Consider the following 22,356-nt stretch of genomic DNA (forward strand, 5'->3'; position numbering starts at 1 on the left):
AGGGTACCCTCGGAGTCTACAGGTGTAGCAGACATATGACCCGATGCAGTCCGGTTGGGTTGGTGCAGTGAGTGTTTACTAAATAAAAAGTTAATGAATCAATTTTAAAAAATGGTGTTTACTGAATGCAATAAAGGGAAGTATAGTTAATGTCGCAATTAGCAGGTGTGGAGAAGCTTCATTCATTTTTTTTAGCTTCACTGGTTATATCATTGGTTCTTATTTTATTAGTTCCACTTTATTCTTCCATTTATTCCAATTTAATTTAAATAATGTCAAATAAATGGTACATGACCATGGGTGGATAGCAGTGAACGCCCCCCCAAGTTATTGGTGTATATATTGGTGGTACGGGGCTGGTATAATATTAGTGCCCCCATGTGGTCCGAATGTGTAGCTACGGAGCCACACACGTCTCCTGACACGCATTTGCAAATCAGCACACGCATTTGCGAGTCGTCCGCGGCAGGACTGTAGCAAACGTCACCTGTAAGAACACAGCCAATCAAAAGGTCCCGTTTTTACAGGTCGCCCATCTACGGATTTTTGTCCGCATTTAACCATGTGTATGTGCCAACAAATCATTGTACACATTTGCTGATATTTGTCATATATCTGTGACTTCAATCATGCATTGTAGATTGTTGTGACACATTTGTGACTGTGGTTATAGTTTCAGATTCTTGTTACGTATTTTTGGATTGAAGTATTTGCCACAATAAAGACCACATGTATAAAATGCAAAAGTTTGGAGGGAATTCTCGCTTACGGCCATACTACCCTGAGAACGCCCGATCTCGTCCGATCTCGGAAGCTAAGCAGGGTCGGGCCTGGTTAGTACTTGGATGGGAGACCGCCTGGGAATACCAGGTGCTGTAAGCTTTTGCACCGCAAAAAATAAATAAATAAAAATAACTTTGACAAATGTAAGCAAGTATGCGAGCTGCTTTTTTATAAATTTCCACATATTCGCCTGACAGGCTGAGAGCACAAAATGCCAACATTCAGCGTCCTCTGCCTTTGGGTGTTGCTACAGTCTCGCCGTGGACGACTCGCAAATGCGTGTGGCAATTTGCAAATGCGTGTCTGGAGACTTGACTGTGGCTCCGGAGCCACACATTGACCAAAAGGGTACCCTCGGAGTCTACAGGTGTAGCAGACATATGACCCGATGCAGTCCGGTTGGGTTGGTGCAGTGAGTGTTTACTAAATAAAAAGTTAATGAATCAATTTTAAAAAATGGTGTTTACTGAATGCAATAAAGGGAAGTATAGTTAATGTGGCAATTAGCAGGTGTGGAGAAGCTTCATTCATTTTTTTTAGCTTCACTGGTTATATCATTAGTTCTTATTTTATTAGTTCCACTTTATTCTTCCATTTATTCCAATTTAATTTAAATAATGTCAAATAAATGGTACATGACCATGGGTGGATAGCAGTGAACGCCCCCCCAAGTTATTAGTGTATATATTGGTGGTACGGGGCTGGTATAATATTAGTGCCCCCATGTGGTCCGAATGTGTAGCTACGGAGCCACACACGTCTCCTGACACGCATTTGCAAATCAGCACACGCATTTGCGAGTCGTCCGCGGCAGGACTGTAGCAAACGTCACCTGTAAGAACACAGCCAATCAAAAGGTCCCGTTTTTACAGGTCGCCCATCTACGGATTTTTGTCCGCATTTAACCATGTGTATATGCCAACAAATCATTGTACACATTTGCTGATATTTGTCATATATCTGTGACTTCAATCATGCATTGTAGATTGTTGTGACACATTTGTGACTGTGGTTATAGTTTCAGATTCTAGTTACGTATTTTTGGATTGAAGTATTTGCCACAATAAAGACCACATGTATAAAATGCAAAATTTTGGAGGGAATTCTCGCTTACGGCCATACTACCCTGAGAACGCCCGATCTCGTCCGATCTCGGAAGCTAAGCAGGGTCGGGCCTGGTTAGTACTTGGATGGGAGACCGCCTGGGAATACCAGGTGCTGTAAGCTTTTGCACCGCAAAAAATAAATAAATAAAAATAACTTTGACAAATGTAAGCAAGTATGCGAGCTGCTTTTTTATAAATTTCCACATATTCGCCTGACAGGCTGAGAGCACAAAATGCCAACATTCAGCGTCCTCTGCCTTTGGGTGTTGCTACAGTCTCGCCGTGGACGACTCGCAAATGCGTGTGGCAATTTGCAAATGCGTGTCTGGAGACTTGACTGTGGCTCCGGAGCCACACATTGACCAAAAGGGTACCCTCGGAGTCTACAGGTGTAGCAGACATATGACCCGATGCAGTCCGGTTGGGTTGGTGCAGTGAGTGTTTACTAAATAAAAAGTTAATGAATCAATTTTAAAAAATGGTGTTTACTGAATGCAATAAAGGGAAGTATAGTTAATGTCGCAATTAGCAGGTGTGGAGAAGCTTCATTCATTTTTTTTAGCTTCACTGGTTATATCATTGGTTCTTATTTTATTAGTTCCACTTTATTCTTCCATTTATTCCAATTTAATTTAAATAATGTCAAATAAATGGTACATGACCATGGGTGGATAGCAGTGAACGCCCCCCCAAGTTATTGGTGTATATATTGGTGGTACGGGGCTGGTATAATATTAGTGCCCCCATGTGGTCCGAATGTGTAGCTACGGAGCCACACACGTCTCCTGACACGCATTTGCAAATCAGCACACGCATTTGCGAGTCGTCCGCGGCAGGACTGTAGCAAACGTCACCTGTAAGAACACAGCCAATCAAAAGGTCCCGTTTTTACAGGTCGCCCATCTACGGATTTTTGTCCGCATTTAACCATGTGTATGTGCCAACAAATCATTGTACACATTTGCTGATATTTGTCATATATCTGTGACTTCAATCATGCATTGTAGATTGTTGTGACACATTTGTGACTGTGGTTATAGTTTCAGATTCTTGTTACGTATTTTTGGATTGAAGTATTTGCCACAAAATTTTGGAGGGAATTCTCGCTTACGGCCATACTACCCTGAGAACGCCCGATCTCGTCCGATCTCGGAAGCTAAGCAGGGTCGGGCCTGGTTAGTACTTGGATGGGAGACCGCCTGGGAATACCAGGTGCTGTAAGCTTTTGCACCGCAAAAAATAAATAAATAAAAATAACTTTGACAAATGTAAGCAAGTATGCGAGCTGCTTTTTTATAAATTTCCACATATTCGCCTGACAGGCTGAGAGCACAAAATGCCAACATTCAGCGTCCTCTGCCTTTGGGTGTTGCTACAGTCTCGCCGTGGACGACTCGCAAATGCGTGTGGCAATTTGCAAATGCGTGTCTGGAGACTTGACTGTGGCTCCGGAGCCACACATTGACCAAAAGGGTACCCTCGGAGTCTACAGGTGTAGCAGACATATGACCCGATGCAGTCCGGTTGGGTTGGTGCAGTGAGTGTTTACTAAATAAAAAGTTAATGAATCAATTTTAAAAAATGGTGTTTACTGAATGCAATAAAGGGAAGTATAGTTAATGTGGCAATTAGCAGGTGTGGAGAAGCTTCATTCATTTTTTTTAGCTTCACTGGTTATATCATTGGTTCTTATTTTATTAGTTCCACTTTATTCTTCCATTTATTCCAATTTAATTTAAATAATGTCAAATAAATGGTACATGACCATGGGTGGATAGCAGTGAACGCCCCCCCAAGTTATTGGTGTATATATTGGTGGTACGGGGCTGGTATAATATTAGTGCCCCCATGTGGTCCGAATGTGTAGCTACGGAGCCACACACGTCTCCTGACACGCATTTGCAAATCAGCACACGCATTTGCGAGTCGTCCGCGGCAGGACTGTAGCAAACGTCACCTGTAAGAACACAGCCAATCAAAAGGTCCCGTTTTTACAGGTCGCCCATCTACGGATTTTTGTCCGCATTTAACCATGTGTATGTGCCAACAAATCATTGTACACATTTGCTGATATTTGTCATATATCTGTGACTTCAATCATGCATTGTAGATTGTTGTGACACATTTGTGACTGTGGTTATAGTTTCAGATTCTAGTTACGTATTTTTGGATTGAAGTATTTGCCACAATAAAGACCACATGTATAAAATGCAAAATTTTGGAGGGAATTCTCGCTTACGGCCATACTACCCTGAGAACGCCCGATCTCGTCCGATCTCGGAAGCTAAGCAGGGTCGGGCCTGGTTAGTACTTGGATGGGAGACCGCCTGGGAATACCAGGTGCTGTAAGCTTTTGCACCGCAAAAAATAAATAAATAAAAATAACTTTGACAAATGTAAGCAAGTATGCGAGCTGCTTTTTTATAAATTTCCACATATTCGCCTGACAGGCTGAGAGCACAAAATGCCAACATTCAGCGTCCTCTGCCTTTGGGTGTTGCTACAGTCTCGCCGTGGACGACTCGCAAATGCGTGTGGCAATTTGCAAATGCGTGTCTGGAGACTTGACTGTGGCTCCGGAGCCACACATTGACCAAAAGGGTACCCTCGTAGTCTACAGGTGTAGCAGACATATGACCCGATGCAGTCCGGTTGGGTTGGTGCAGTGAGTGTTTACTAAATAAAAAGTTAATGAATCAATTTTAAAAAATGGTGTTTACTGAATGCAATAAAGGGAAGTATAGTTAATGTCGCAATTAGCAGGTGTGGAGAAGCTTCATTCATTTTTTTTAGCTTCACTGGTTATATCATTGGTTCTTATTTTATTAGTTCCACTTTATTCTTCCATTTATTCCAATTTAATTTAAATAATGTCAAATAAATGGTACATGACCATGGGTGGATAGCAGTGAACGCCCCCCCAAGTTATTGGTGTATATATTGGTGGTACGGGGCTGGTATAATATTAGTGCCCCCATGTGGTCCGAATGTGTAGCTACGGAGCCACACACGTCTCCTGACACGCATTTGCAAATCAGCACACGCATTTGCGAGTCGTCCGCGGCAGGACTGTAGCAAACGTCACCTGTAAGAACACAGCCAATCAAAAGGTCCCGTTTTTACAGGTCGCCCATCTACGGATTTTTGTCCGCATTTAACAATGTTTATGTGCCAACAAATCATTGTACACATTTGCTGATATTTGTCATATATCTGTGACTTCAATCATGCATTGTAGATTGTTGTGACACATATGTGACTGTGGTTATAGTTTCAGATTCTTGTTACGTATTTTTGGATAGAAGTATTTGCCACAATAAAGACCACATGTATAAAATGCAAAATTTTGGAGGGAATTCTCGCTTACGGCCATACTACCCTGAGAACGCCCGATCTCGTCCGATCTCGGAAGCTAAGCAGGGTCGGGCCTGGTTAGTACTTGGATGGGAGACCGCCTGGGAATACCAGGTGCTGTAAGCTTTTGCACCGCAAAAAATAAATAAATAAAAATAACTTTGACAAATGTAAGCAAGTATGCGAGCTGCTTTTTTATAAATTTCCACATATTCGCCTGACAGGCTGAGAGCACAAAATGCCAACATTCAGCGTCCTCTGCCTTTGGGTGTTGCTACAGTCTCGCCGTGGACGACTCGCAAATGCGTGTGGCAATTTGCAAATGCGTGTCTGGAGACTTGACTGTGGCTCCGGAGCCACACATTGACCAAAATGGTACCCTCGGAGTCTACAGGTGTAGCAGACATATGACCCGATGCAGTCCGGTTGGGTTGGTGCAGTGAGTGTTTACTAAATAAAAAGTTAATGAATCAATTTTAAAAAATGGTGTTTACTGAATGCAATAAAGGGAAGTATAGTTAATGTCGCAATTAGCAGGTGTGGAGAAGCTTCATTCATTTTTTTTAGCTTCACTGGTTATATCATTGGTTCTTATTTTATTAGTTCCACTTTATTCTTCCATTTATTCCAATTTAATTTAAATAATGTCAAATAAATGGTACATGACCATGGGTGGATAGCAGTGAACGCCCCCCCAAGTTATTGGTGTATATATTGGTGGTACGGGGCTGGTATAATATTAGTGCCCCCATGTGGTCCGAATGTGTAGCTACGGAGCCACACACGTCTCCTGACACGCATTTGCAAATCAGCACACGCATTTGCGAGTCGTCCGCGGCAGGACTGTAGCAAACGTCACCTGTAAGAACACAGCCAATCAAAAGGTCCCGTTTTTACAGGTCGCCCATCTACGGATTTTTGTCCGCATTTAACCATGTGTATGTGCCAACAAATCATTGTACACATTTGCTGATATTTGTCATATATCTGTGACTTCAATCATGCATTGTAGATTGTTGTGACACATTTGTGACTGTGGTTATAGTTTCAGATTCTAGTTACGTATTTTTGGATTGAAGTATTTGCCACAATAAAGACCACATGTATAAAATGCAAAATTTTGGAGGGAATTCTCGCTTACGGCCATACTACCCTGAGAACGCCCGATCTCGTCCGATCTCGGAAGCTAAGCAGGGTCGGGCCTGGTTAGTACTTGGATGGGAGACCGCCTGGGAATACCAGGTGCTGTAAGCTTTTGCACCGCAAAAAATAAATAAATAAAAATAACTTTGACAAATGTAAGCAAGTATGCGAGCTGCTTTTTTATAAATTTCCACATATTCGCCTGACAGGCTGAGAGCACAAAATGCCAACATTCAGCGTCCTCTGCCTTTGGGTGTTGCTACAGTCTCGCCGTGGACGACTCGCAAATGCGTGTGGCAATTTGCAAATGCGTGTCTGGAGACTTGACTGTGGCTCCGGAGCCACACATTGACCAAAAGGGTACCCTCGGAGTCTACAGGTGTAGCAGACATATGACCCGATGCAGTCCGGTTGGGTTGGTGCAGTGAGTGTTTACTAAATAAAAAGTTAATGAATCAATTTTAAAAAATGGTGTTTACTGAATGCAATAAAGGGAAGTATAGTTAATGTCGCAATTAGCAGGTGTGGAGAAGCTTCATTCATTTTTTTTAGCTTCACTGGTTATATCATTGGTTCTTATTTTATTAGTTCCACTTTATTCTTCCATTTATTCCAATTTAATTTAAATAATGTCAAATAAATGGTACATGACCATGGGTGGATAGCAGTGAACGCCCCCCCAAGTTATTGGTGTATATATTGGTGGTACGGGGCTGGTATAATATTAGTGCCCCCATGTGGTCCGAATGTGTAGCTACGGAGCCACACACGTCTCCTGACACGCATTTGCAAATCAGCACACGCATTTGCGAGTCGTCCGCGGCAGGACTGTAGCAAACGTCACCTGTAAGAACACAGCCAATCAAAAGGTCCCGTTTTTACAGGTCGCCCATCTACGGATTTTTGTCCGCATTTAACCATGTGTATGTGCCAACAAATCATTGTACACATTTGCTGATATTTGTCATATATCTGTGACTTCAATCATGCATTGTAGATTGTTGTGACACATTTGTGACTGTGGTTATAGTTTCAGATTCTAGTTACGTATTTTTGGATTGAAGTATTTGCCACAATAAAGACCACATGTATAAAATGCAAAATTTTGGAGGGAATTCTCGCTTACGGCCATACTACCCTGAGAACGCCCGATCTCGTCCGATCTCGGAAGCTAAGCAGGGTCGGGCCTGGTTAGTACTTGGATGGGAGACCGCCTGGGAATACCAGGTGCTGTAAGCTTTTGCACCGCAAAAAATAAATAAATAAAAATAACTTTGACAAATGTAAGCAAGTATGCGAGCTGCTTTTTTATAAATTTCCACATATTCGCCTGACAGGCTGAGAGCACAAAATGCCAACATTCAGCGTCCTCTGCCTTTGGGTGTTGCTACAGTCTCGCCGTGGACGACTCGCAAATGCGTGTGGCAATTTGCAAATGCGTGTCTGGAGACTTGACTGTGGCTCCGGAGCCACACATTGACCAAAAGGGTACCCTCGTAGTCTACAGGTGTAGCAGACATATGACCCGATGCAGTCCGGTTGGGTTGGTGCAGTGAGTGTTTACTAAATAAAAAGTTAATGAATCAATTTTAAAAAATGGTGTTTACTGAATGCAATAAAGGGAAGTATAGTTAATGTGGCAATTAGCAGGTGTGGAGAAGCTTCATTCATTTTTTTTAGCTTCACTGGTTATATCATTGGTTCTTATTTTATTAGTTCCACTTTATTCTTCCATTTATTCCAATTTAATTTAAATAATGTCAAATAAATGGTACATGACCATGGGTGGATAGCAGTGAACGCCCCCCCAAGTTATTGGTGTATATATTGGTGGTACGGGGCTGGTATAATATTAGTGCCCCCATGTGGTCCGAATGTGTAGCTACGGAGCCACACACGTCTCCTGACACGCATTTGCAAATCAGCACACGCATTTGCGAGTCGTCCGCGGCAGGACTGTAGCAAACGTCACCTGTAAGAACACAGCCAATCAAAAGGTCCCGTTTTTACAGGTCGCCCATCTACGGATTTTTGTCCGCATTTAACCATGTGTATGTGCCAACAAATCATTGTACACATTTGCTGATATTTGTCATATATCTGTGACTTCAATCATGCATTGTAGATTGTTGTGACACATTTGTGACTGTGGTTATAGTTTCAGATTCTAGTTACGTATTTTTGGATTGAAGTATTTGCCACAATAAAGACCACATGTATAAAATGCAAAATTTTGGAGGGAATTCTCGCTTACGGCCATACTACCCTGAGAACGCCCGATCTCGTCCGATCTCGGAAGCTAAGCAGGGTCGGGCCTGGTTAGTACTTGGATGGGAGACCGCCTGGGAATACCAGGTGCTGTAAGCTTTTGCACCGCAAAAAATAAATAAATAAAAATAACTTTGACAAATGTAAGCAAGTATGCGAGCTGCTTTTTTATAAATTTCCACATATTCGCCTGACAGGCTGAGAGCACAAAATGCCAACATTCAGCGTCCTCTGCCTTTGGGTGTTGCTACAGTCTCGCCGTGGACGACTCGCAAATGCGTGTGGCAATTTGCAAATGCGTGTCTGGAGACTTGACTGTGGCTCCGGAGCCACACATTGACCAAAAGGGTACCCTCGGAGTCTACAGGTGTAGCAGACATATGACCCGATGCAGTCCGGTTGGGTTGGTGCAGTGAGTGTTTACTAAATAAAAAGTTAATGAATCAATTTTAAAAAATGGTGTTTACTGAATGCAATAAAGGGAAGTATAGTTAATGTCGCAATTAGCAGGTGTGGAGAAGCTTCATTCATTTTTTTTAGCTTCACTGGTTATATCATTGGTTCTTATTTTATTAGTTCCACTTTATTCTTCCATTTATTCCAATTTAATTTAAATAATGTCAAATAAATGGTACATGACCATGGGTGGATAGCAGTGAACGCCCCCCCAAGTTATTGGTGTATATATTGGTGGTACGGGGCTGGTATAATATTAGTGCCCCCATGTGGTCCGAATGTGTAGCTACGGAGCCACACACGTCTCCTGACACGCATTTGCAAATCAGCACACGCATTTGCGAGTCGTCCGCGGCAGGACTGTAGCAAACGTCACCTGTAAGAACACAGCCAATCAAAAGGTCCCGTTTTTACAGGTCGCCCATCTACGGATTTTTGTCCGCATTTAACCATGTGTATGTGCCAACAAATCATTGTACACATTTGCTGATATTTGTCATATATCTGTGACTTCAATCATGCATTGTAGATTGTTATGACACATTTGTGACTGTGGTTATAGTTTCAGATTCTTGTTACGTATTTTTGGATTGAAGTATTTGCCACAATAAAGACCACATGTATAAAATGCAAAATTTTGGAGGGAATTCTCGCTTACGGCCATACTACCCTGAGAACGCCCGATCTCGTCCGATCTCGGAAGCTAAGCAGGGTCGGGCCTGGTTAGTACTTGGATGGGAGACCGCCTGGGAATACCAGGTGCTGTAAGCTTTTGCACCGCAAAAAATAAATAAATAAAAATAACTTTGACAAATGTAAGCAAGTATGCGAGCTGCTTTTTTATAAATTTCCACATATTCGCCTGACAGGCTGAGAGCACAAAATGCCAACATTCAGCGTCCTCTGCCTTTGGGTGTTGCTACAGTCTCGCCGTGGACGACTCGCAAATGCGTGTGGCAATTTGCAAATGCGTGTCTGGAGACTTGACTGTGGCTCCGGAGCCACACATTGACCAAAAGGGTACCCTCGGAGTCTACAGGTGTAGCAGACATATGACCCGATGCAGTCCGGTTGGGTTGGTGCAGTGAGTGTTTACTAAATAAAAAGTTAATGAATCAATTTTAAAAAATGGTGTTTACTGAATGCAATAAAGGGAAGTATAGTTAATGTGGCAATTAGCAGGTGTGGAGAAGCTTCATTCATTTTTTTTAGCTTCACTGGTTATATCATTGGTTCTTATTTTATTAGTTCCACTTTATTCTTCCATTTATTCCAATTTAATTTAAATAATGTCAAATAAATGGTACATGACCATGGGTGGATAGCAGTGAACGCCCCCCCAAGTTATTAGTGTATATATTGGTGGTACGGGGCTGGTATAATATTAGTGCCCCCATGTGGTCCGAATGTGTAGCTACGGAGCCACACACGTCTCCTGACACGCATTTGCAAATCAGCACACGCATTTGCGAGTCGTCCGCGGCAGGACTGTAGCAAACGTCACCTGTAAGAACACAGCCAATCAAAAGGTCCCGTTTTTACAGGTCGCCCATCTACGGATTTTTGTCCGCATTTAACCATGTGTATGTGCCAACAAATCATTGTACACATTTGCTGATATTTGTCATATATCTGTGACTTCAATCATGCATTGTAGATTGTTGTGACACATTTGTGACTGTGGTTATAGTTTCAGATTCTAGTTACGTATTTTTGGATTGAAGTATTTGCCACAATAAAGACCACATGTATAAAATGCAAAATTTTGGAGGGAATTCTCGCTTACGGCCATACTACCCTGAGAACGCCCGATCTCGTCCGATCTCGGAAGCTAAGCAGGGTCGGGCCTGGTTAGTACTTGGATGGGAGACCGCCTGGGAATACCAGGTGCTGTAAGCTTTTGCACCGCAAAAAATAAATAAATAAAAATAACTTTGACAAATGTAAGCAAGTATGCGAGCTGCTTTTTTATAAATTTCCACATATTCGCCTGACAGGCTGAGAGCACAAAATGCCAACATTCAGCGTCCTCTGCCTTTGGGTGTTGCTACAGTCTCGCCGTGGACGACTCGCAAATGCGTGTGGCAATTTGCAAATGCGTGTCTGGAGACTTGACTGTGGCTCCGGAGCCACACATTGACCAAAAGGGTACCCTCGGAGTCTACAGGTGTAGCAGACATATGACCCGATGCAGTCCGGTTGGGTTGGTGCAGTGAGTGTTTACTAAATAAAAAGTTAATGAATCAATTTTAAAAAATGGTGTTTACTGAATGCAATAAAGGGAAGTATAGTTAATGTCGCAATTAGCAGGTGTGGAGAAGCTTCATTCATTTTTTTTAGCTTCACTGGTTATATCATTGGTTCTTATTTTATTAGTTCCACTTTATTCTTCCATTTATTCCAATTTAATTTAAATAATGTCAAATAAATGGTACATGACCATGGGTGGATAGCAGTGAACGCCCCCCCAAGTTATTGGTGTATATATTGGTGGTACGGGGCTGGTATAATATTAGTGCCCCCATGTGGTCCGAATGTGTAGCTACGGAGCCACACACGTCTCCTGACACGCATTTGCAAATCAGCACACGCATTTGCGAGTCGTCCGCGGCAGGACTGTAGCAAACGTCACCTGTAAGAACACAGCCAATCAAAAGGTCCCGTTTTTACAGGTCGCCCATCTACGGATTTTTGTCCGCATTTAACCATGTGTATGTGCCAACAAATCATTGTACACATTTGCTGATATTTGTCATATATCTGTGACTTCAATCATGCATTGTAGATTGTTGTGACACATTTGTGACTGTGGTTATAGTTTCAGATTCTTGTTACGTATTTTTGGATTGAAGTATTTGCCACAATAAAGACCACATGTATAAAATGCAAAAGTTTGGAGGGAATTCTCGCTTACGGCCATACTACCCTGAGAACGCCCGATCTCGTCCGATCTCGGAAGCTAAGCAGGGTCGGGCCTGGTTAGTACTTGGATGGGAGACCGCCTGGGAATACCAGGTGCTGTAAGCTTTTGCACCGCAAAAAATAAATAAATAAAAATAACTTTGACAAATGTAAGCAAGTATGCGAGCTGCTTTTTTATAAATTTCCACATATTCGCCTGACAGGCTGAGAGCACAAAATGCCAACATTCAGCGTCCTCTGCCTTTGGGTGTTGCTACAGTCTCGCCGTGGACGACTCGCAAATGCGTGTGGCAATTTGCAAATGCGTGTCTGGAGACTTGACTGTGGCTCCGGAGCCACACATTGACCAAAAGGGTACCCTCGGAGTCTACAGGTGTAGCAGACATATGACCCGATGCAGTCCGGTTGGGTTGGTGCAGTGAGTGTTTACTAAATAAAAAGTTAATGAATCAATTTTAAAAAATGGTGTTTACTGAATGCAATAAAGGGAAGTATAGTTAATGTGGCAATTAGCAGGTGTGGAGAAGCTTCATTCATTTTTTTTAGCTTCACTGGTTATATCATTAGTTCTTATTTTATTAGTTCCACTTTATTCTTCCATTTATTCCAATTTAATTTAAATAATGTCAAATAAATGGTACATGACCATGGGTGGATAGCAGTGAACGCCCCCCCAAGTTATTAGTGTATATATTGGTGGTACGGGGCTGGTATAATATTAGTGCCCCCATGTGGTCCGAATGTGTAGCTACGGAGCCACACACGTCTCCTGACACGCATTTGCAAATCAGCACACGCATTTGCGAGTCGTCCGCGGCAGGACTGTAGCAAACGTCACCTGTAAGAACACAGCCAATCAAAAGGTCCCGTTTTTACAGGTCGCCCATCTACGGATTTTTGTCCGCATTTAACCATGTGTATATGCCAACAAATCATTGTACACATTTGCTGATATTTGTCATATATCTGTGACTTCAATCATGCATTGTAGATTGTTGTGACACATTTGTGACTGTGGTTATAGTTTCAGATTCTAGTTACGTATTTTTGGATTGAAGTATTTGCCACAATAAAGACCACATGTATAAAATGCAAAATTTTGGAGGGAATTCTCGCTTACGGCCATACTACCCTGAGAACGCCCGATCTCGTCCGATCTCGGAAGCTAAGCAGGGTCGGGCCTGGTTAGTACTTGGATGGGAGACCGCCTGGGAATACCAGGTGCTGTAAGCTTTTGCACCGCAAAAAATAAATAAATAAAAATAACTTTGACAAATGTAAGCAAGTATGCGAGCTGCTTTTTTATAAATTTCCACATATTCGCCTGACAGGCTGAGAGCACAAAATGCCAACATTCAGCGTCCTCTGCCTTTGGGTGTTGCTACAGTCTCGCCGTGGACGACTCGCAAATGCGTGTGGCAATTTGCAAATGCGTGTCTGGAGACTTGACTGTGGCTCCGGAGCCACACATTGACCAAAAGGGTACCCTCGGAGTCTACAGGTGTAGCAGACATATGACCCGATGCAGTCCGGTTGGGTTGGTGCAGTGAGTGTTTACTAAATAAAAAGTTAATGAATCAATTTTAAAAAATGGTGTTTACTGAATGCAATAAAGGGAAGTATAGTTAATGTCGCAATTAGCAGGTGTGGAGAAGCTTCATTCATTTTTTTTAGCTTCACTGGTTATATCATTGGTTCTTATTTTATTAGTTCCACTTTATTCTTCCATTTATTCCAATTTAATTTAAATAATGTCAAATAAATGGTACATGACCATGGGTGGATAGCAGTGAACGCCCCCCCAAGTTATTGGTGTATATATTGGTGGTACGGGGCTGGTATAATATTAGTGCCCCCATGTGGTCCGAATGTGTAGCTACGGAGCCACACACGTCTCCTGACACGCATTTGCAAATCAGCACACGCATTTGCGAGTCGTCCGCGGCAGGACTGTAGCAAACGTCACCTGTAAGAACACAGCCAATCAAAAGGTCCCGTTTTTACAGGTCGCCCATCTACGGATTTTTGTCCGCATTTAACCATGTGTATGTGCCAACAAATCATTGTACACATTTGCTGATATTTGTCATATATCTGTGACTTCAATCATGCATTGTAGATTGTTGTGACACATTTGTGACTGTGGTTATAGTTTCAGATTCTTGTTACGTATTTTTGGATTGAAGTATTTGCCACAAAATTTTGGAGGGAATTCTCGCTTACGGCCATACTACCCTGAGAACGCCCGATCTCGTCCGATCTCGGAAGCTAAGCAGGGTCGGGCCTGGTTAGTACTTGGATGGGAGACCGCCTGGGAATACCAGGTGCTGTAAGCTTTTGCACCGCAAAAAATAAATAAATAAAAATAACTTTGACAAATGTAAGCAAGTATGCGAGCTGCTTTTTTATAAATTTCCACATATTCGCCTGACAGGCTGAGAGCACAAAATGCCAACATTCAGCGTCCTCTGCCTTTGGGTGTTGCTACAGTCTCGCCGTGGACGACTCGCAAATGCGTGTGGCAATTTGCAAATGCGTGTCTGGAGACTTGACTGTGGCTCCGGAGCCACACATTGACCAAAAGGGTACCCTCGGAGTCTACAGGTGTAGCAGACATATGACCCGATGCAGTCCGGTTGGGTTGGTGCAGTGAGTGTTTACTAAATAAAAAGTTAATGAATCAATTTTAAAAAATGGTGTTTACTGAATGCAATAAAGGGAAGTATAGTTAATGTCGCAATTAGCAGGTGTGGAGAAGCTTCATTCATTTTTTTTAGCTTCACTGGTTATATCATTGGTTCTTATTTTATTAGTTCCACTTTATTCTTCCATTTATTCCAATTTAATTTAAATAATGTCAAATAAATGGTACATGACCATGGGTGGATAGCAGTGAACGCCCCCCCAAGTTATTGGTGTATATATTGGTGGTACGGGGCTGGTATAATATTAGTGCCCCCATGTGGTCCGAATGTGTAGCTACGGAGCCACACACGTCTCCTGACACGCATTTGCAAATCAGCACACGCATTTGCGAGTCGTCCGCGGCAGGACTGTAGCAAACGTCACCTGTAAGAACACAGCCAATCAAAAGGTCCCGTTTTTACAGGTCGCCCATCTACGGATTTTTGTCCGCATTTAACCATGTGTATGTGCCAACAAATCATTGTACACATTTGCTGATATTTGTCATATATCTGTGACTTCAATCATGCATTGTAGATTGTTGTGACACATTTGTGACTGTGGTTATAGTTTCAGATTCTTGTTACGTATTTTTGGATTGAAGTATTTGCCACAAAATTTTGGAGGGAATTCTCGCTTACGGCCATACTACCCTGAGAACGCCCGATCTCGTCCGATCTCGGAAGCTAAGCAGGGTCGGGCCTGGTTAGTACTTGGATGGGAGACCGCCTGGGAATACCAGGTGCTGTAAGCTTTTGCACCGCAAAAAATAAATAAATAAAAATAACTTTGACAAATGTAAGCAAGTATGCGAGCTGCTTTTTTATAAATTTCCACATATTCGCCTGACAGGCTGAGAGCACAAAATGCCAACATTCAGCGTCCTCTGCCTTTGGGTGTTGCTACAGTCTCGCCGTGGACGACTCGCAAATGCGTGTGGCAATTTGCAAATGCGTGTCTGGAGACTTGACTGTGGCTCCGGAGCCACACATTGACCAAAAGGGTACCCTCGGAGTCTACAGGTGTAGCAGACATATGACCCGATGCAGTCCGGTTGGGTTGGTGCAGTGAGTGTTTACTAAATAAAAAGTTAATGAATCAATTTTAAAAAATGGTGTTTACTGAATGCAATAAAGGGAAGTATAGTTAATGTGGCAATTAGCAGGTGTGGAGAAGCTTCATTCATTTTTTTTAGCTTCACTGGTTATATCATTGGTTCTTATTTTATTAGTTCCACTTTATTCTTCCATTTATTCCAATTTAATTTAAATAATGTCAAATAAATGGTACATGACCATGGGTGGATAGCAGTGAACGCCCCCCCAAGTTATTGGTGTATATATTGGTGGTACGGGGCTGGTATAATATTAGTGCCCCCATGTGGTCCGAATGTGTAGCTACGGAGCCACACACGTCTCCTGACACGCATTTGCAAATCAGCACACGCATTTGCGAGTCGTCCGCGGCAGGACTGTAGCAAACGTCACCTGTAAGAACACAGCCAATCAAAAGGTCCCGTTTTTACAGGTCGCCCATCTACGGATTTTTGTCCGCATTTAACCATGTGTATGTGCCAACAAATCATTGTACACATTTGCTGATATTTGTCATATATCTGTGACTTCAATCATGCATTGTAGATTGTTGTGACACATATGTGACTGTGGTTATAGTTTCAGATTCTTGTTACGTATTTTTGGATAGAAGTATTTGCCACAATAAAGACCACATGTATAAAATGCAAAATTTTGGAGGGAATTCTCGCTTACGGCCATACTACCCTGAGAACGCCCGATCTCGTCCGATCTCGGAAGCTAAGCAGGGTCGGGCCTGGTTAGTACTTGGATGGGAGACCGCCTGGGAATACCAGGTGCTGTAAGCTTTTGCACCGCAAAAAATAAATAAATAAAAATAACTTTGACAAATGTAAGCAAGTATGCGAGCTGCTTTTTTATAAATTTCCACATATTCGCCTGACAGGCTGAGAGCACAAAATGCCAACATTCAGCGTCCTCTGCCTTTGGGTGTTGCTACAGTCTCGCCGTGGACGACTCGCAAATGCGTGTGGCAATTTGCAAATGCGTGTCTGGAGACTTGACTGTGGCTCCGGAGCCACACATTGACCAAAATGGTACCCTCGGAGTCTACAGGTGTAGCAGACATATGACCCGATGCAGTCCGGTTGGGTTGGTGCAGTGAGTGTTTACTAAATAAAAAGTTAATGAATCAATTTTAAAAAATGGTGTTTACTGAATGCAATAAAGGGAAGTATAGTTAATGTCGCAATTAGCAGGTGTGGAGAAGCTTCATTCATTTTTTTTAGCTTCACTGGTTATATCATTGGTTCTTATTTTATTAGTTCCACTTTATTCTTCCATTTATTCCAATTTAATTTAAATAATGTCAAATAAATGGTACATGACCATGGGTGGATAGCAGTGAACGCCCCCCCAAGTTATTGGTGTATATATTGGTGGTACGGGGCTGGTATAATATTAGTGCCCCCATGTGGTCCGAATGTGTAGCTACGGAGCCACACACGTCTCCTGACACGCATTTGCAAATCAGCACACGCATTTGCGAGTCGTCCGCGGCAGGACTGTAGCAAACGTCACCTGTAAGAACACAGCCAATCAAAAGGTCCCGTTTTTACAGGTCGCCCATCTACGGATTTTTGTCCGCATTTAACCATGTGTATGTGCCAACAAATCATTGTACACATTTGCTGATATTTGTCATATATCTGTGACTTCAATCATGCATTGTAGATTGTTGTGACACATTTGTGACTGTGGTTATAGTTTCAGATTCTAGTTACGTATTTTTGGATTGAAGTATTTGCCACAATAAAGACCACATGTATAAAATGCAAAATTTTGGAGGGAATTCTCGCTTACGGCCATACTACCCTGAGAACGCCCGATCTCGTCCGATCTCGGAAGCTAAGCAGGGTCGGGCCTGGTTAGTACTTGGATGGGAGACCGCCTGGGAATACCAGGTGCTGTAAGCTTTTGCACCGCAAAAAATAAATAAATAAAAATAACTTTGACAAATGTAAGCAAGTATGCGAGCTGCTTTTTTATAAATTTCCACATATTCGCCTGACAGGCTGAGAGCACAAAATGCCAACATTCAGCGTCCTCTGCCTTTGGGTGTTGCTACAGTCTCGCCGTGGACGACTCGCAAATGCGTGTGGCAATTTGCAAATGCGTGTCTGGAGACTTGACTGTGGCTCCGGAGCCACACATTGACCAAAAGGGTACCCTCGGAGTCTACAGGTGTAGCAGACATATGACCCGATGCAGTCCGGTTGGGTTGGTGCAGTGAGTGTTTACTAAATAAAAAGTTAATGAATCAATTTTAAAAAATGGTGTTTACTGAATGCAATAAAGGGAAGTATAGTTAATGTCGCAATTAGCAGGTGTGGAGAAGCTTCATTCATTTTTTTTAGCTTCACTGGTTATATCATTGGTTCTTATTTTATTAGTTCCACTTTATTCTTCCATTTATTCCAATTTAATTTAAATAATGTCAAATAAATGGTACATGACCATGGGTGGATAGCAGTGAACGCCCCCCCAAGTTATTGGTGTATATATTGGTGGTACGGGGCTGGTATAATATTAGTGCCCCCATGTGGTCCGAATGTGTAGCTACGGAGCCACACACGTCTCCTGACACGCATTTGCAAATCAGCACACGCATTTGCGAGTCGTCCGCGGCAGGACTGTAGCAAACGTCACCTGTAAGAACACAGCCAATCAAAAGGTCCCGTTTTTACAGGTCGCCCATCTACGGATTTTTGTCCGCATTTAACCATGTGTATGTGCCAACAAATCATTGTACACATTTGCTGATATTTGTCATATATCTGTGACTTCAATCATGCATTGTAGATTGTTGTGACACATTTGTGACTGTGGTTATAGTTTCAGATTCTTGTTACGTATTTTTGGATTGAAGTATTTGCCACAATAAAGACCACATGTATAAAATGCAAAATTTTGGAGGGAATTCTCGCTTACGGCCATACTACCCTGAGAACGCCCGATCTCGTCCGATCTCGGAAGCTAAGCAGGGTCGGGCCTGGTTAGTACTTGGATGGGAGACCGCCTGGGAATACCAGGTGCTGTAAGCTTTTGCACCGCAAAAAATAAATAAATAAAAATAACTTTGACAAATGTAAGCAAGTATGCGAGCTGCTTTTTTATAAATTTCCACATATTCGCCTGACAGGCTGAGAGCACAAAATGCCAACATTCAGCGTCCTCTGCCTTTGGGTGTTGCTACAGTCTCGCCGTGGACGACTCGCAAATGCGTGTGGCAATTTGCAAATGCGTGTCTGGAGACTTGACTGTGGCTCCGGAGCCACACATTGACCAAAAGGGTACCCTCGGAGTCTACAGGTGTAGCAGACATATGACCCGATGCAGTCCGGTTGGGTTGGTGCAGTGAGTGTTTACTAAATAAAAAGTTAATGAATCAATTTTAAAAAATGGTGTTTACTGAATGCAATAAAGGGAAGTATAGTTAATGTGGCAATTAGCAGGTGTGGAGAAGCTTCATTCATTTTTTTTAGCTTCACTGGTTATATCATTGGTTCTTATTTTATTAGTTCCACTTTATTCTTCCATTTATTCCAATTTAATTTAAATAATGTCAAATAAATGGTACATGACCATGGGTGGATAGCAGTGAACGCCCCCCCAAGTTATTGGTGTATATATTGGTGGTACGGGGCTGGTATAATATTAGTGCCCCCATGTGGTCCGAATGTGTAGCTACGGAGCCACACACGTCTCCTGACACGCATTTGCAAATCAGCACACGCATTTGCGAGTCGTCCGCGGCAGGACTGTAGCAAACGTCACCTGTAAGAACACAGCCAATCAAAAGGTCCCGTTTTTACAGGTCGCCCATCTACGGATTTTTGTCCGCATTTAACCATGTGTATGTGCCAACAAATCATTGTACACATTTGCTGATATTTGTCATATATCTGTGACTTCAATCATGCATTGTAGATTGTTGTGACACATTTGTGACTGTGGTTATAGTTTCAGATTCTTGTTACGTATTTTTGGATTGAAGTATTTGCCACAATAAAGACCACATGTATAAAATGCAAAATGTTGGAGGGAATTCTCCCTTACGGCCATACTACCCTGAGAACGCCCGATCTCGTCCGATCTCGGAAGCTAAGCAGGGTCGGGCCTGGTTAGTACTTGGATGGGAGACCGCCTGGGAATACCAGGTGCTGTAAGCTTTTGCACCGCAAAAAATAAATAAATAAAAATAACTTTGACAAATGTAAGCAAGTATGCGAGCTGCTTTTTTATAAATTTCCACATATTCGCCTGACAGGCTGAGAGCACAAAATGCCAACATTCGGCGTCCTCTGCCTTTGGGTGTTGCTACAGTCTCGCCGTGGACGACTCGCAAATGCGTGTGGCAATTTGCAAATGCGTGTCTGGAGACTTGACTGTGGCTCCGGAGCCACACATTGACCAAAAGGGTACCCTCGGAATCTACAGGTGTAGCAGACATATGACCCGATGCAGTCCGGTTGGGTTGGTGCAGTGAGTGTTTACTAAATAAAAAGTTAATGAATCAATTTTAAAAAATGGTGTTTACTGAATGCAATAAAGGGAAGTATAGTTAATGTGGCAATTAGCAGGTGTGGAGAAGCTTCATTCATTTTTTTTAGCTTCACTGGTTATATCATTGGTTCTTATTTTATTAGTTCCACTTTATTCTTCCATTTATTCCAATTTAATTTAAATAATGTCAAATAAATGGTACATGACCATGGGTGGATAGCAGTGAACGCCCCCCCAAGTTATTGGTGTATATATTGGTGGTACGGGGCTGGTATAATATTAGTGCCCCCATGTGGTCCGAATGTGTAGCTACGGAGCCACACACGTCTCCTGACACGCATTTGCAAATCAGCACACGCATTTGCGAGTCGTCCGCGGCAGGACTGTAGCAAACGTCACCTGTAAGAACACAGCCAATCAAAAGGTCCCGTTTTTACAGGTCGCCCATCTACGGATTTTTGTCCGCATTTAACCATGTGTATGTGCCAACAAATCATTGTACACATTTGCTGATATTTGTCATATATCTGTGACTTCAATCATGCATTGTAGATTGTTGTGACACATTTGTGACTGTGGTTATAGTTTCAGATTCTAGTTACGTATTTTTGGATTGAAGTATTTGCCACAATAAAGACCACATGTATAAAATGCAAAATTTTGGAGGGAATTCTCGCTTACGGCCATACTACCCTGAGAACGCCCGATCTCGTCCGATCTCGGAAGCTAAGCAGGGTCGGGCCTGGTTAGTACTTGGATGGGAGACCGCCTGGGAATACCAGGTGCTGTAAGCTTTTGCACCGCAAAAAATAAATAAATAAAAATAACTTTGACAAATGTAAGCAAGTATGCGAGCTGCTTTTTTATAAATTTCCACATATTCGCCTGACAGGCTGAGAGCACAAAATGCCAACATTCGGCGTCCTCTGCCTTTGGGTGTTGCTACAGTCTCGCCGTGGACGACTCGCAAATGCGTGTGGCAATTTGCAAATGCGTGTCTGGAGACTTGACTGTGGCTCCGGAGCCACACATTGACCAAAAGGGTACCCTCGGAGTCTACAGGTGTAGCAGACATATGACCCGATGCAGTCCGGTTGGGTTGGTGCAGTGAGTGTTTACTAAATAAAAAGTTAATGAATCAATTTTAAAAAATGGTGTTTACTGAATGCAATAAAGGGAAGTATAGTTAATGTGGCAATTAGCAGGTGTGGAGAAGCTTCATTCATTTTTTTTAGCTTCACTGGTTATATCATTGGTTCTTATTTTATTAGTTCCACTTTATTCTTCCATTTATTCCAATTTAATTTAAATAATGTCAAATAAATGGTACATGACCATGGGTGGATAGCAGTGAACGCCCCCCCAAGTTATTGGTGTATATATTGGTGGTACGGGGCTGGTATAATATTAGTGCCCCCATGTGGTCCGAATGTGTAGCTACGGAGCCACACACGTCTCCTGACACGCATTTGCAAATCAGCACACGCATTTGCGAGTCGTCCGCGGCAGGACTGTAGCAAACGTCACCTGTAAGAACACAGCCAATCAAAAGGTCCCGTTTTTACAGGTCGCCCATCTACGGATTTTTGTCCGCATTTAACCATGTGTATATGCCAACAAATCATTGTACACATTTGCCTATATTTGTCATATATCTGTGACTTCAATCATGCATTGTAGATTGTTGTGACACATTTGTGACTGTGGTTATAGTTTCAGATTCTAGTTACGTATTTTTGGATTGAAGTATTTGCCACAATAAAGACCACATGTATAAAATGCAAAATTTTGGAGGGAATTCTCGCTTACGGCCATACTACCCTGAGAACGCCCGATCTCGTCCGATCTCGGAAGCTAAGCAGGGTCGGGCCTGGTTAGTACTTGGATGGGAGACCGCCTGGGAATACCAGGTGCTGTAAGCTTTTGCACCGCAAAAAATAAATAAATAAAAATAACTTTGACAAATGTAAGCAAGTATGCGAGCTGCTTTTTTATAAATTTCCACATATTCGCCTGACAGGCTGAGAGCACAAAATGCC

The 22,356-nt window shown here is 42.5% G+C and overlaps 20 non-coding genes across 20 annotated transcripts; all 20 read left to right on the forward strand.

Moving 5' to 3' along the window:
• The first annotated feature begins 763 nt into the window (after nucleotides 1-763).
• On the forward strand, nucleotides 764-882 carry LOC148336116 (5S ribosomal RNA). Its single transcript, XR_015843535.1, has one exon. It is a non-coding gene; the product is annotated as a 5S ribosomal RNA (ribosomal RNA).
• A 1,009-nt stretch (nucleotides 883-1,891) lies between these two features.
• Nucleotides 1,892-2,010, forward strand: LOC148336117 (5S ribosomal RNA). The gene has a single exon (XR_015843536.1). It is a non-coding gene; the product is annotated as a 5S ribosomal RNA (ribosomal RNA).
• A 984-nt stretch (nucleotides 2,011-2,994) lies between these two features.
• LOC148336118 (5S ribosomal RNA) lies at nucleotides 2,995-3,113 on the forward strand. The gene has a single exon (XR_015843537.1). It is a non-coding gene; the product is annotated as a 5S ribosomal RNA (ribosomal RNA).
• Nucleotides 3,114-4,122: 1,009 nt separating this feature from the next.
• Nucleotides 4,123-4,241, forward strand: LOC148336119 (5S ribosomal RNA). Its single transcript, XR_015843538.1, has one exon. It is a non-coding gene; the product is annotated as a 5S ribosomal RNA (ribosomal RNA).
• A 1,009-nt stretch (nucleotides 4,242-5,250) lies between these two features.
• Nucleotides 5,251-5,369, forward strand: LOC148336120 (5S ribosomal RNA). The gene has a single exon (XR_015843539.1). It is a non-coding gene; the product is annotated as a 5S ribosomal RNA (ribosomal RNA).
• A 1,009-nt stretch (nucleotides 5,370-6,378) lies between these two features.
• LOC148336121 (5S ribosomal RNA) lies at nucleotides 6,379-6,497 on the forward strand. The gene has a single exon (XR_015843540.1). It is a non-coding gene; the product is annotated as a 5S ribosomal RNA (ribosomal RNA).
• Nucleotides 6,498-7,506: 1,009 nt separating this feature from the next.
• On the forward strand, nucleotides 7,507-7,625 carry LOC148336122 (5S ribosomal RNA). The gene has a single exon (XR_015843541.1). It is a non-coding gene; the product is annotated as a 5S ribosomal RNA (ribosomal RNA).
• A 1,009-nt stretch (nucleotides 7,626-8,634) lies between these two features.
• On the forward strand, nucleotides 8,635-8,753 carry LOC148336123 (5S ribosomal RNA). Its single transcript, XR_015843542.1, has one exon. It is a non-coding gene; the product is annotated as a 5S ribosomal RNA (ribosomal RNA).
• A 1,009-nt stretch (nucleotides 8,754-9,762) lies between these two features.
• Nucleotides 9,763-9,881, forward strand: LOC148336124 (5S ribosomal RNA). The gene has a single exon (XR_015843544.1). It is a non-coding gene; the product is annotated as a 5S ribosomal RNA (ribosomal RNA).
• Nucleotides 9,882-10,890: 1,009 nt separating this feature from the next.
• On the forward strand, nucleotides 10,891-11,009 carry LOC148336125 (5S ribosomal RNA). Its single transcript, XR_015843545.1, has one exon. It is a non-coding gene; the product is annotated as a 5S ribosomal RNA (ribosomal RNA).
• Nucleotides 11,010-12,018: 1,009 nt separating this feature from the next.
• LOC148336126 (5S ribosomal RNA) lies at nucleotides 12,019-12,137 on the forward strand. Its single transcript, XR_015843547.1, has one exon. It is a non-coding gene; the product is annotated as a 5S ribosomal RNA (ribosomal RNA).
• Nucleotides 12,138-13,146: 1,009 nt separating this feature from the next.
• Nucleotides 13,147-13,265, forward strand: LOC148336127 (5S ribosomal RNA). Its single transcript, XR_015843548.1, has one exon. It is a non-coding gene; the product is annotated as a 5S ribosomal RNA (ribosomal RNA).
• Nucleotides 13,266-14,249: 984 nt separating this feature from the next.
• LOC148336128 (5S ribosomal RNA) lies at nucleotides 14,250-14,368 on the forward strand. The gene has a single exon (XR_015843549.1). It is a non-coding gene; the product is annotated as a 5S ribosomal RNA (ribosomal RNA).
• Nucleotides 14,369-15,352: 984 nt separating this feature from the next.
• On the forward strand, nucleotides 15,353-15,471 carry LOC148336129 (5S ribosomal RNA). Its single transcript, XR_015843550.1, has one exon. It is a non-coding gene; the product is annotated as a 5S ribosomal RNA (ribosomal RNA).
• A 1,009-nt stretch (nucleotides 15,472-16,480) lies between these two features.
• LOC148336130 (5S ribosomal RNA) lies at nucleotides 16,481-16,599 on the forward strand. The gene has a single exon (XR_015843551.1). It is a non-coding gene; the product is annotated as a 5S ribosomal RNA (ribosomal RNA).
• Nucleotides 16,600-17,608: 1,009 nt separating this feature from the next.
• Nucleotides 17,609-17,727, forward strand: LOC148336131 (5S ribosomal RNA). The gene has a single exon (XR_015843552.1). It is a non-coding gene; the product is annotated as a 5S ribosomal RNA (ribosomal RNA).
• A 1,009-nt stretch (nucleotides 17,728-18,736) lies between these two features.
• Nucleotides 18,737-18,855, forward strand: LOC148336132 (5S ribosomal RNA). Its single transcript, XR_015843553.1, has one exon. It is a non-coding gene; the product is annotated as a 5S ribosomal RNA (ribosomal RNA).
• A 1,009-nt stretch (nucleotides 18,856-19,864) lies between these two features.
• LOC148336133 (5S ribosomal RNA) lies at nucleotides 19,865-19,983 on the forward strand. Its single transcript, XR_015843448.1, has one exon. It is a non-coding gene; the product is annotated as a 5S ribosomal RNA (ribosomal RNA).
• Nucleotides 19,984-20,992: 1,009 nt separating this feature from the next.
• Nucleotides 20,993-21,111, forward strand: LOC148336134 (5S ribosomal RNA). The gene has a single exon (XR_015843554.1). It is a non-coding gene; the product is annotated as a 5S ribosomal RNA (ribosomal RNA).
• A 1,009-nt stretch (nucleotides 21,112-22,120) lies between these two features.
• Nucleotides 22,121-22,239, forward strand: LOC148336135 (5S ribosomal RNA). The gene has a single exon (XR_015843556.1). It is a non-coding gene; the product is annotated as a 5S ribosomal RNA (ribosomal RNA).
• The last annotated feature ends 117 nt before the right edge of the window (nucleotides 22,240-22,356 follow it).

This window comes from Idiotropiscis lumnitzeri, chromosome 5 (genome assembly GCF_059441095.1).
Source record: "Idiotropiscis lumnitzeri isolate Australia: NSW breed Sydney's pygmy pipehorse chromosome 5, RoL_Ilum_1.0, whole genome shotgun sequence".
Lineage (NCBI taxonomy): Eukaryota > Metazoa > Chordata > Actinopteri > Syngnathiformes > Syngnathidae > Idiotropiscis > Idiotropiscis lumnitzeri.